The sequence below is a fragment of the Syngnathus floridae genome, unplaced genomic scaffold, assembly GCF_059516105.1.
Source record: "Syngnathus floridae isolate MCC-2025c unplaced genomic scaffold, RoL_Sflo_1.0 HiC_scaffold_42, whole genome shotgun sequence".
Taxonomy (NCBI): Eukaryota; Metazoa; Chordata; class Actinopteri; order Syngnathiformes; family Syngnathidae; genus Syngnathus; species Syngnathus floridae.
The window spans coordinates 158,164-170,324 of NW_028284071.1; the positions used below are offsets into that span (position 1 = coordinate 158,164).

General features: G+C 47.7%; 1 long non-coding RNA gene across 1 annotated transcript; it reads left to right on the forward strand.

Annotated features, from left to right (window-relative positions):
• Positions 1 to 5,416: 5,416 nt before the first annotated feature.
• LOC148378468 (uncharacterized) lies at positions 5,417 to 6,262 on the forward strand. Its single transcript, XR_015855861.1, has 3 exons — positions 5,417 to 5,760; positions 5,847 to 5,945; positions 6,035 to 6,262. It is a non-coding gene; the product is annotated as an uncharacterized LOC148378468 (long non-coding RNA).
• Positions 6,263 to 12,161: the final 5,899 nt, after the last annotated feature.

Consider the following 12,161-nt stretch of genomic DNA (forward strand, 5'->3'; position numbering starts at 1 on the left):
TCAAAAACATCAGGAGTATGTGGCAAGGCATACGGGCGATTACAGACTACAACTCACCCTCCCCCCCCCCGGTGGGTGTAGTTGATGCTGACTTTCTAAATGGTCTAAATAACTTCTTTGGGAGGTTCGAGGCACTAAACGGCACTCCAGCAGTTAAAACTGTCCCCCATCAGGAAGAGGAGGTACTCTGCCTTGACTCCGCCGATGTGTTGAAGACCCTGAGGAGAGTCAACCCCTGTAAGGCCCCTGGCCCCGACAACATTCCTGGGCGTGTGTTCAGGGAATGTGCAAGTCATCTGGCTGGGGTCATCACAGACATTTTTAACACCTCGCTGGGCCAAGCCACAGTGCCGGCGTGCTTTAAGACTGCCTCCATCATTCCGGTGCCGAAGAAACCTCAAATCACCTCATTTAATGATTACCGGCCTGTTGCACTGACTCCGGTTATGATGAAGTGCTTCGAAAGGCTGCTTAAAGGTCACATCGTTTCCAGACTCCCCCTATTATTTGACCCGTTCCAGTTTGCCGACCGGCAAAACCGCTCCACTCAGGACGCCATCTCCTCCGTTCTTCACCTGAGCCTGGCTCACCTGGAGGAGAAGAACACCCATGTGCGGAGGCTGTTCCTGGACTTCAGCTCAGCGTTTAACACCATCATCCCACAGCATCTGGTAGGAAAATTGGAACACCTGGGCTTCAACACCCCCCTTCGCAACTGGCTGCTAGACTTCCTCACCAACAGACCTCAGTCAGTCCGGGTCGGACAGAACACCTCTGATGTCATCACCCTCAGCACAGGCTCCCTTCAGGGCTGCGTCCTGAGCCCCCTGCTGTGCACCCTGATGACACACGACTGCGTCCTCAGGTTCACCACCAATCACATCGTGAAGTCAGCAGACGACACAACGGTGGTGGGGCTCATCAGAGACAACAACGACCTGGACTACAGAGAGGAGGTGGAGCAGCTGGTGGGCTGGTGCAGAGAAAACAGCCTGATCCTGAATGAGGAGAAGATGAAGGAGATCATCGTCGACTTCAGGAAAAAACAGCCTCACCACGCTCCACTGATCATCAACAGCTCAGCTGTGGAGGTGGTCAGCACCACCAAATTCCTGGGGGTCCACATCACAGAAGACCTCACCTGGACTATGAACACTACGGCACTGGTCAAGAGGGCACAGAAGCGCTTGTACTTCCTGCGGAGGATGAGGAGAGCCCACCTGCCCCCACCCATCATGAGGACGTTCTACAGGAGCACCATAGAGAGCATTCTGACAAGCTGTCTCTCTGTGTGGTGTGGAGGCTGCACCGCCTCCGATTGGAAGAACGTGAGGAGAGTGGTGAGGACAGCAGAGAGGATCATAGGGGCTCCTCTTCCCTCCATTCAGGACATTTCATCTCAGCGCTGCATGTCCCGTGCCCGTAACATCATCAATGACCCATCACACCCCCACCATGGACTGTTCTCCCTGCTGCCCTCTGGGAAGAGGTTTGCAGCATCCGCTGCAGGTCCACCAGGTTCTGCAACAGCTTTTTCCCTGCTGTCATCAGACTGTTGAACACTAGAACTGTTGAGCTCTAAACTGAACTCTGCATCACACATTCACAGAACTGTACTTTATGACACTACGGACCTCTATCTTGCACTATCTCGCACTACCAACTTTACTGAACTTGTATAAACCCTTTAAATAGAAGTTTAATACATGGTTTAGCATTCCTCTGCACACTCTTGAATACTGTTTTGCCTACTTGCACTATTGCATAATTATCACTGCTGCACTTTATACTTATTTTTAATATATATATATATATATATATATATAGTATATATGTATATATATATATTTTCATAGGATATGTTACTTCTATTCAACTGCAATATCACTACTTTGTTGTAAGACGTATGCAACGGAATTTCGTTTTGTATGCACCATGTGCAGACAAGATGACAATAAAGTTTGTCTAAGTCTAAGTCTAAGTCATGTCAGGTCAGCTGTCTGGAGAGAGAGAGAAGTCAGGACCTGCGGGCGGAGCACCACCGTGCCACCGCCGCCATGACGGAACTCAAAAGCAAACTCCATGAGGAGAAGCAGAAAGAGTTAGCCATTACCAGGGAGACATTACTGCGGCAGCATGAAATGGAGCTGATGAGAGTGATCAAAATCAAAGATGGAGAGATCCAGCGACTGAATGCCTTGGTCCTCAGCCTGAGGGACGGCTCCATGGACAAGGTGATCCGCTCTATCCGTGTCTGACTATCCGCACGCCACGTCGGGCTTCGATGCGGCCGCTACCGTATTGTGTAGCTTGTCCCCAGTAAGCGTCGCGGCGCTCCGTTGCGGTCTCAACGGCCCGGTGTGGCGCAATGTCTGCTCAGGTGAGGAGGGGGGGCGCTTTGCTGGCGGAGGTGGAGGAGACGCGGCGGTGTCGGGAGACCGAGCGGTGTCGCCTCCACCAGGAGCGCGGAAGAAGCCCTGGCAGCGGCCCAGCAGGCCTGGCAGTCCCGAGCGGCCGAGCTCCGATCGGCTCATCACCAGCATCGGGAGGAGCTGAGCCGAACCAAGAGAGACTGCGAGAGGGAGATCCGCCGACTGGTAGGACTGATCAGATGCGCGGTGCGTGGCTATGTTCCCAATTTCGTTGTATACCTGCAGTGCAATGACACCTAAGGCATTCTATTCTATTCTATTTCACAAGAAGAAAATGTCCGGTTGCTCGCTTCGCTTTTGTCACAGCAAAGGTGTTCTAGTCGATTCAAGAAAAAAATTGGCCGGTTGCTCTCTTTGTTTTTGTCACAATTCTGGCAAATGAGTTTGCCCGCCTGCCTGAGCGCTCCCCGTTTGTACATCCAGACGGATGAGATCAAGCTGAAAGACAGAGCGGTTAGTGTTTTGGATGAAGCCCTGGGGCCGGCCACGTCCACCGCCTTCAGCTGCAGACTCAGGCTGCCGAGCAGCAGATCGCTGCCCTGAGGGATTCCCAAAGGGCGGGCCTAAACTACCCTGGAAGTGGGGTCAACGCCGCTACTAGCAATCCTCTTCATTGCGTAAGCCACCTCATCACACACTTGCAGTACGCATGACTTAGTTCGTTGCTGGAGGAAGGTAGCACAAAAACAGTTTTGAACTTTGAACGAGTGCTTGTGTGTGTGTGTTGCGGGGCGTTTTCAGTCTCAGGAGGATCGGGACACGCGACGGTTTCATCTGAAAATCGCTGAGCTCAGTGCAGTCATCAGGAAACTGGAGGATCGAAACGCCCTGCTTTCTGAAGAGCGCAATGAACTGGTAATTTATTGACGGCACGCTTGAAGGTTTGCGCTACGTTTGATGCGCGCCATCCAGCGAGGCACCCATTGCGCTTGCTTATTAGTTGAGCGGCGCGGCGAGTCGGTTGCCTGGTAGATGTCTTTTATTGGGAGCCAAAGCCACGATTCCGTTCAAACCGATGCAAAAGGAATGGATACGTTCTGGCCCGCGTGTTGTGCGTCTTTCACATCCCGCACTTCATGCTTGCAGCTAAAGCGACTGAGAGAAACAGAAAGCCAGTTTCTGCCACTCCTGTACAAAAACAAACGCCTGAGCAGGAAGAATGAAGAACTCTCGCTGGTGCTGTGTCGCCTTGAAAACAAAGTGCGCTTTGTCACCCAGGAGAACGAGGAGATGGCAAGCTTGGTAAGTCGACGCGGACAACGGCGGCGTGCCAACAGAGTCCACTGCATTTGTGTTCCACAGAGAAGGCCTAGTTCGCTCAATGACCTGGACCGCGGTTGCGGCCAGCAGGACGGTGAAATGGAGTTCCTTCAAGTTGTGGAGCAGCGGCACATCATCGACGACTTGTCCAAGGTCTTCAGGCAGGCGACTCGGTGCACGTACGGCAGCGCCGCGCTCGCTCGCTGTCGCCAGGAAACCTTTTCCGTCCAAAGCTTGGCCGGCGGCCGCCATCCAAAAAATTGGCCCCTTAAATTCCGACCTTTCAAGCAGGAGCATTGTGCGCACGCGTTTGAACACGCTTTAGACTTGTTTTGCCGTTTTCAGCAGCTCAAAGCTCCCGTTTTGTCAGCGCCTTTGCCACTCGCTGTGCGCTGAAAACGACGGACTTGCCCGGCTGCTCAGCCCGTCAACCATGAGCCGCGAGCGCGACGTCATTGTCCGTAGGCAGCTAGTGGCAAAATGCACCCTGTTAGAGTTGCGCTCGCTCCAACTTATTTTGCAAGAACCACACGGGAGACAAGTAAGTTCTTTTGGACACCTGCAGGTGGAGAGTCCATCCGTTGTACGAATGAAGTCTGACTCTCGGCTCCTGCACGAGCATTTTAATTAAGAGAAACAGGGTGGGTGTAAGAGTGGATTGAATAGAGGAAGCCCTTGACCTCTAGTCAAAACATAGCAAGGGGTGTTTTACGACTTTGTGTAGGAAGGGATAAGCGATAGGGATAAATAAGGGATAAATAATATTATTTATTACAGGTCGCAGTCAAAGTCAAAGCAACACAATGATACGATAAAGATAATCTGGAAAACCCTGACACACCCTGTAGTTGTCACTTTTGGAAAAGACGAGCGTCCCTCCAATCATCGCCGGTGACGTGTTTTTCAGGCTCTGGAGACAGGAGCTCATGTCAGAAATGTCATTGTGAGTCGCGTTTGTTTCTGCGCCGGAGCCGTTCGTTCCCTTTGCATCCAAAGAATCTCAAAGGCGGATTATTTGTGTCGACAGGAGAGAGATTTGCTGCTACGATACCGACGTCGAGAATCTCTGAGGAGGAACAAAGCGTGAGGTCCTGCAAGGTGAGTCTGTTTGTTTGCGGCTGCTTGGTGTTGCGCAAGATGAAATGGCCTTTTTCTCGCTATCGTTCCTCTCGTCGATTCATCGTGAGGTGTCGCTTCAGTTTGTTCAGAGAGATGTTTGCTTCCGCGCCCGCAGGTCATCGAAACATTTTACGGCTACGACGAAGACGTGTTGGTGGACTCGGACGGATCGTCCTTGTCTTTTCACACCGACAGAACCCCCGACACGGAACCCGAAGAGGTAGCCCGCCATTTCTGCCAGCGTATTGGCACCAAACATTCCTCTTCAGCCTGGAATCGGACTCGTCTTTGCGTCGCGGGTGCTTTGTCGCCGGTCTGACTGATTCTGGTACTAGTGCTGTGTTGCATTGGTGTGTGCATGAAGAGGCGGAGCTTCGCTACCGCCAGCTGACGCAAGAATATCAAGCGCTGCAACGAGCCTACGCTCTGCTAGCCCAGACCAGCGAAAGGGGACTACGACGCCGAGAAGGAGATCAAGGTGGCGCCCCTTCCCGCAACCCCCGGCCGGGTCGCAGCCTCCCCGTTCTCACCCAGCCTCGGGTGTTCTCTGGTCTGAAAGGAGGAGGAGGAGCCTCCCTCCTCCTCCTTTCAGACCAGAGAAAAGCTGATGGTAGAAATGGGTCACTATCAAAGCAGAGTAGCAGATCTGGAGTCAGCGCTGAAGCAACAAGGACAGGTAAGCTCATCAATGAGCACACCTTTTTCTCAGACAAAATAGCTACATTCTTCAGTCACTCATCCGTCTGGCATTACTGGACCAACCCCCCCCCCGAACGTGGCTGGGAAAATGCGGAGAAAAGCAAATGTCATTTTCCAGTCAACCAAAGAATTTGTGGATGAAAATGACACAACATTCCAAAGCTGTCCACGCGTTTGTCTCTTCTAGAATGTCAAGTGGGTGGAGGAGAAGCAGCTGCTGCGTCAGAGCAATCAGCAGTTGGCCGAAAAGGTGACGGAAAGAAAGGCGCTGGGCGGAGTCGCTTGGCGTCACACCTGTCGGGAAGCCCCGCAGATGAGGTCTGACTGTCTTTTCAGGTCAGGCGGATGGAGGCGGAAGAAGCGCGTCTGAAAGAGCACATCCAGGATATCCGAGACCAAAACGAACTGCTTGAGTTCCGCATCCTGGAGCTGGAGGTGGGAAGACTCGCACAAGCGTGTTGAGGCCAGAGATGTGACGGACGGACGGACGGACGGACGGACGGATGCATGCCTCTGCCTTTCAGGAGAGGGAGTGGCGCTCCCCCGTCTTGAAGTTTCTGCAAGTCCGTTTCCCAGACGGCCTCAGCCCTTTGCAGATCTACTGCGAGGCCGAGGGCGTGAGCGTACGTAAGGCGTCCCTCGCAACCCTAACCTTAACCCGAGGTCCCAGAACACCTTACATTGCTCCTTGCGCCTTTCCCCCGGACATCGTCATCAGTGATCTGATGAAGAAGCTGGACATCCTGGGCTATAACGCCGTAAGTGTATGTCGAACTCCTTATGTTCGCACTCCACGAGACTCGGCGGCTCAAATGTGACTTTTGGAAGGCTTTGCGCTGAAAGAAGCTTGTTGACGCTGTGCCTTTGGGCTCTTGCAGAATCTCACCAACGAGGAGCAGGTGGTCGTGATTCACGCCAGGACCCTTCTCACCCTAGCCGAGAAGGTAACGCGCACGTCCACGCACGCTCTCGCATTCTCTTTATGTGACAGCAGCCTTTCCTCAGTGGTTAGAATACATCAAAGTGACCAAGTCAGCACTTCAACAGAAGATGTTGGACATTGAAAGTGAGAAGGTAGACAGACACGCGACATCAGCCAAGGGGAACTCCGGCAATGTGCCCCAACAATTCTGACCTTGAGCTGTGCTAGGATATGTTCTGCAAGCAGAAGGGCTACCTGGATGAAGAGTTGGACTTCAGGAAGTGTTCCATGGACCAGGCTCATAAGGTAAGCCGCCCTCAAATCTCCCGCCGGACCACTGATGGACGAGGATTGCGGCCCAGAGGATCCTGGAGCTGGAGGCCATGTTGTACGAGGCGCTACCGCAGCGGGACTGCCCCGCCACGGACGGCGAAAAAGCCAGCCACGCTGGCGTGAATGACGTGCTGACGGCGGATCAGAGAGAAGAGCTTAGGAGCGCCGTGGACCAATGGAAGCGAGCCCTGATGTGCGAGTTGAGGGAGCGCGACGCTTGCATCCTCCAAGAGAGAATGGATCTGCTGCACAGCGCGCAACAGGTAAGGGCCCAAAGCCAGCCCGGCACTTACTTGCACGCTTACTGGCTTTTGAATGCCACTTTCCATTTGTCCGTCCTAGAGGAACAAAGAGCTGAAAGAATTCATCGAAGCTCAGAAGAGACAAATCAAACAATTGGAGGAGAAGTTTCTGTTTCTCTTTCTATTCTTCTCCTTGGCCTTCATTCTGTGGCCCTAACACCAGCTGGTGAGTGAGCTCCAGCGGCACCGCACTCGACACCTCCGATACACTGCCAGCCGGTCTCAGACGTTGGCAGACGCTCCGATGCCAACGTATACCCCCCGCCACGGTGACAGAGGCACCGCGTCACACCGGCGCTCATCCAATCAGAAGGCAGGAAAAGCAAATTCACATGCAGGGCACTTTTGAACCAGAAGAGAGCGCCACAAAAAACGGTTGTTGCCCCAAACGCGCACTAAAAAGGGTCAGAATAACAAGAGTCCCACTGGCCAGCCGGGGCCACCCGTCCAGCTGTTTCTTCAGGGGGGAAAAAAATTGGAGTCACCGGTGAGTACATTTTGCATTTAGTTCTGCTTTTCTGCTTCTGTCTTCAAGTGTGTGGCATCCTGCGATCAAAGAGTCAGCCAACCCCAAAGCGGTTGACCTCAACGTCCCACCACCATGCCTACCAGAGCAGGTGACGTGATGCTTTGGACATCCTTCCGTCTCAGATGCCCAAAAGTACTCTTTGCCACATCTGCGGCAATACGGTGTCTTTTCAAAGGTGCAAATAAATCCAGCGTGGGCGGAACACGCACGTCTTCGGTTTTTCCCGCTTTGTTTGTGTGACAGCTGTTGTGAAAATTTTATACAAATAAAGTTGTATAGTACAGGTTTGGCCAAGCCGCAACTCCCGAACCGCATGCGGCTCTTTTATGTTCATATCAACATTTGTGTGTGTGTGTGTGTGTGTGTGGGGGGGGGGGGGTTGTGCGTGTTGTGCGTGTTGGCTTCACTTGAGTTCAATTTGGTATTTTGGTCAAAAGCGCATGTGGTGAAATTCCACAAAGTAGGATGGGCAAACACATTTCTTTAAACTATGAGTGTCAATTGGGCTCTCGAAATGGCAGGGAAAAGATGCACAGCAAAACGAAAATACGTAGATGAACACAGGACGTTTTAATCAGAGTGGGAAAGTTTCTATTTTTTGTTGAACGTGATGGCAAACCATTCTGCCTGATATGTCAGACCTCAGCGCATTTCAAAGATTCAAATCTTCAGCGCCATGCACTTCAGCTCACTCCATGCTAACATTGATCAGGCGTCGAACCCGCATCATCATGCTTAAGAGGTGGCCATGCTAACCAGTGCGCCATTATGTCAACGCATAATAACTAAGTCTACTGGTCAAAACAGCGGTTACTATATGACGTCGCTACGTCGTGGTCACGTGACGCAGACAAGACGTCAATGGACGTGGGCAGAGTTAACTTGTTTAAAAGGGAGTAGGCAGAAGAAATATTTAATTTATTTAAATCTATTTTGAGTGCACACCATTATGCCAATGCATAACAACTGTAAATCTACTAAACAAAACAGCGGTTGCTATATGACATCTGCCACGTCGTGGTCACGTGACATACGTGACGTCGATGGGCGTAACTTTCGCCGGAATTCAAATCCGCGGGGAGAGTTAACTTGTTTAAAAGAGAGTGGGCAGAAGAATTATTTAATTTATTTAAATCTATTTGGTGTGTGCGCCATTATGTCAATGCATAACAACTGTAAGTCTACTAAACAAATCAGCGGTTGCTATTTGACGTCTGCCACGTCGTGGTCACGTGACGCGGACGTGACGTCGACGCCTACTTTACATCCCACCGATCACAGGACTCCTCGGCTGCATAACCGTGCCCCCTTCCCAACCAATCGGATTTGCTATACGCGAAAACGACGCCAATGGAAAGAGCTTCCGCCCAAATTTAAATCCGTGGGCGTGGCTCGCAGCAGGAAGTAGGAAAATGGCGGCGATGTTGACAAAGACACAGCGGATGGTAACATACGACTAACAAGAGAAATATTTTTATTTTCTGCTTGCAACTGGACCGTCCAGAGCGTACACGGTAAGTACAACTCATCGTTTTTAAAAAGAAGTACTTTTGTTGCCCTGAAAAGCGAGTGAGCGTGGCGTTTGTGGGGGACGTCGAATTTCGACGATTCTTTCTGGTCAACGGTTGTAAATGATTGTGTTGATTAAAAAAGAAAACTTGATGTAACTCTACTTTTAACTGCCGTTTCAGATAGATTTGGAATTGCATCACATCCAATTTTGCCTAGAGCGTACACGGTAAGTAACACTCGTTGTGTTTAAGGAGATTTACGTTTGTAATAGCAGAAGTGTAGCCGCGTTGCGTTGTACGTGTGAATGTTGGTCCGGGCGAAATGTTAATGTTTAATTTCATTCCTTTAGGTTCCACGGTGTTTGTTGGCTGCAAGTTTTCCACTGCAAGAAGAGGCTCATATCATTGACCAGGAGCGAGCTACAATGGTGAGTAGCCATAACATTTATGTTAAACACTTCCTATTTCATGTCTAACAGTACTTGATTTAACAAATAACCATAAATAAATACAGTGTGGGCACTGAAGTTAACATATGTGATTATACTGCCTAATCTGTCACCGAGTAGATTGTTGCAAAGTAATATAAGATCCAAAGTTGTAATTCAGAATAGTTTTCAAAAGAAGGCCATTAGAATTATATACAAGTCTGATTACCCTGAACAAGCTATTAATTAAATCACAAATTCTTCAATTCAAAGATTTGGTAGATTATCAGACAAATAATGTCTAACAGTAATTGATTTAACACATCACGATAAGTAGATTGAGTGTGGGCACTCTCAAGTTAACATATGTGATTATACTGCCTAATCTGTTACAGAGTATGTTGTTGCCAAGTAATGTAGAATAGATCCAAAGTAGTAATCCAGAATAGTTTTGAAGAGGCCATTAGAATGATAAACAAATCTGATTACCTTGAACATAATAACAAGCTAAGTGTTTAATATGTCCTATGAAGTCAAAATTGGGCACCATCATGTGGTGAAATTTGGAATTGCATCACATCCAATTTTGCCTGGGAACAAACAGATTACATAAATCTTAGTTTTGAATAAGCCACTCCTTCTCAAACAAGTAAACTCTGCCCATTTTGCGCAGTAGATGTTCTGTTAATATCTAGTATTTATACAAAGTCATAATTTAAATTGCTTTCAACCTTCATTCATCGGTTCAACCAACATTACTCGCTCTTATTACCAACTTGTATTGATTTAACTAAGCGTTTAATACTTCCTATCAGGTCTCAAATCGAGATTTGGCAAAATACAATTTCAGCAAATCCAATTTTGCCAGGGAACAAAAATAGATTAAATAAACTAAATAAGTCCTCTTCCCATTAAATAAATCAGAAAAGTCTGTCTTGTAACCAGTCCTCTTCAAACAAGTAAAGTCTGCCCATTTTGTGCCGTAGATTTTGTGTCTATGCCTAGTATTTAAACAAAATCATAATTTAAACGACTTCTTTCCTTCATTCACTTTGGAAATTTGGAATTGCAGCAAATCGAATTTTGGCAGGGAACAAAAATAGATCAATTAAACTAAATAAGTCTTCTTCCCATTAAATAAATTAAAAAAGTCTGTCTTGTAACCAGTCCTTTTCAAACAAGTAAAGTCTGCCCATTTTGTGCCGTCGATTTTGTGTTAATGCCTAGTATTTATACAAAATCATAATTTAAAGGACTTCATTCCTTCATTCACTTTGGAAATTTGGAATTGCAGCACATCAAATTTTGCCTGGGAAGAAAAGTAGATTAAATAAATTTAATAAGTCTTACTACTTCCCATTAAATAAATTAAATACGTCTTACTTGTTCCCACTCCTTTTCAAAACAGTAGTTTAAAACGAGGGCCCTTCACTCAATCTTTAACCTCAACCCCGCACGTTGTGTTGTATCTGTGAATGTTGGTTGTGGCCAAATGATAGTTTTCTTTCATTCGTTTAGGTTCCAAGAAAACTTGATGTAACTCTACTTTTAACTGCCGTTTCAGATAAGCGGGTATTACGTCGCAGTCAAGTGCCGCGGATATGACGTAATTGCCCGAACCTCCGCCAAAATTCAAATCTGTTGGCGCGATGGCCGTGAGCCACTGAGCAGCGACGATTATCAACAGAAATATCTTTATTTTCTGCTTGCAACTGGACCGTCTAGAGCGTACACGGTAAGTAACACTCATTGTGTTTAAGGAGATTTACGTTTGTAATAGCAGAAGTGTAGCCGCGTTGCGTTGTACGTGTGAAAATTGGTCGAGGCGAAATGTTAATGTTTAATTTCATTCCTTTAGGTTCCACGGTGTTTGTTGGCTGCAAGTTTTCCACTGCAAGAAGAGGCTCGTATCATTGACCAGGAGCGAGCTACAATGGTGAGTAGCCATAACATTTATGTTAAACACTTCCTATTTCATGTCTAACAGTACTTGATTTAACAAATAACCATAAATAAATACAGTGTGGGCACTGAAGTTAACATATGTGATTATACTGCCTAATCTGTCACGGAGTAGATTGTTGCAAAGTAATATAAGATCCAAAGTTGTAATTCAGAATAGTTTTCAAAAGAAGGCCATTAGAATTATATACAAGTCTGATTACCCTGAACAAGCTATTAATTAAATCACAAATTCTTCAATTCAAAGATTTGGTAGATTATCAGACAAATAATGTCTAACAGTAATTGATTTAACACATCACGATAAGTAGATTGAGTGTGGGCACTCTCAAGTTAACATATGTGATTATACTGCCTAATCTGTTACAGAGTATGTTGTTGCCAAGTAATGTAGAATAGATCCAAAGTAGTAATCCAGAATAGTTTTGAAGAGGCCATTAGAATGATAAACAAATCTGATTACCTTGAACATAATAACAAGCTAAGTGTTTAATATGTCCTATGAAGTCAAAATTGGGCACCATCATGTGGTGAAATTTGGAATTGCATCACATCCAATTTTGCCTGGGAACAAACAGATTACATAAATCTTAGTTTTGAATAAGCCACTCCTTCTCAAACAAGTAAACTCTGCCCATTTTGCGCAGTAGATGTTCTGTTAATA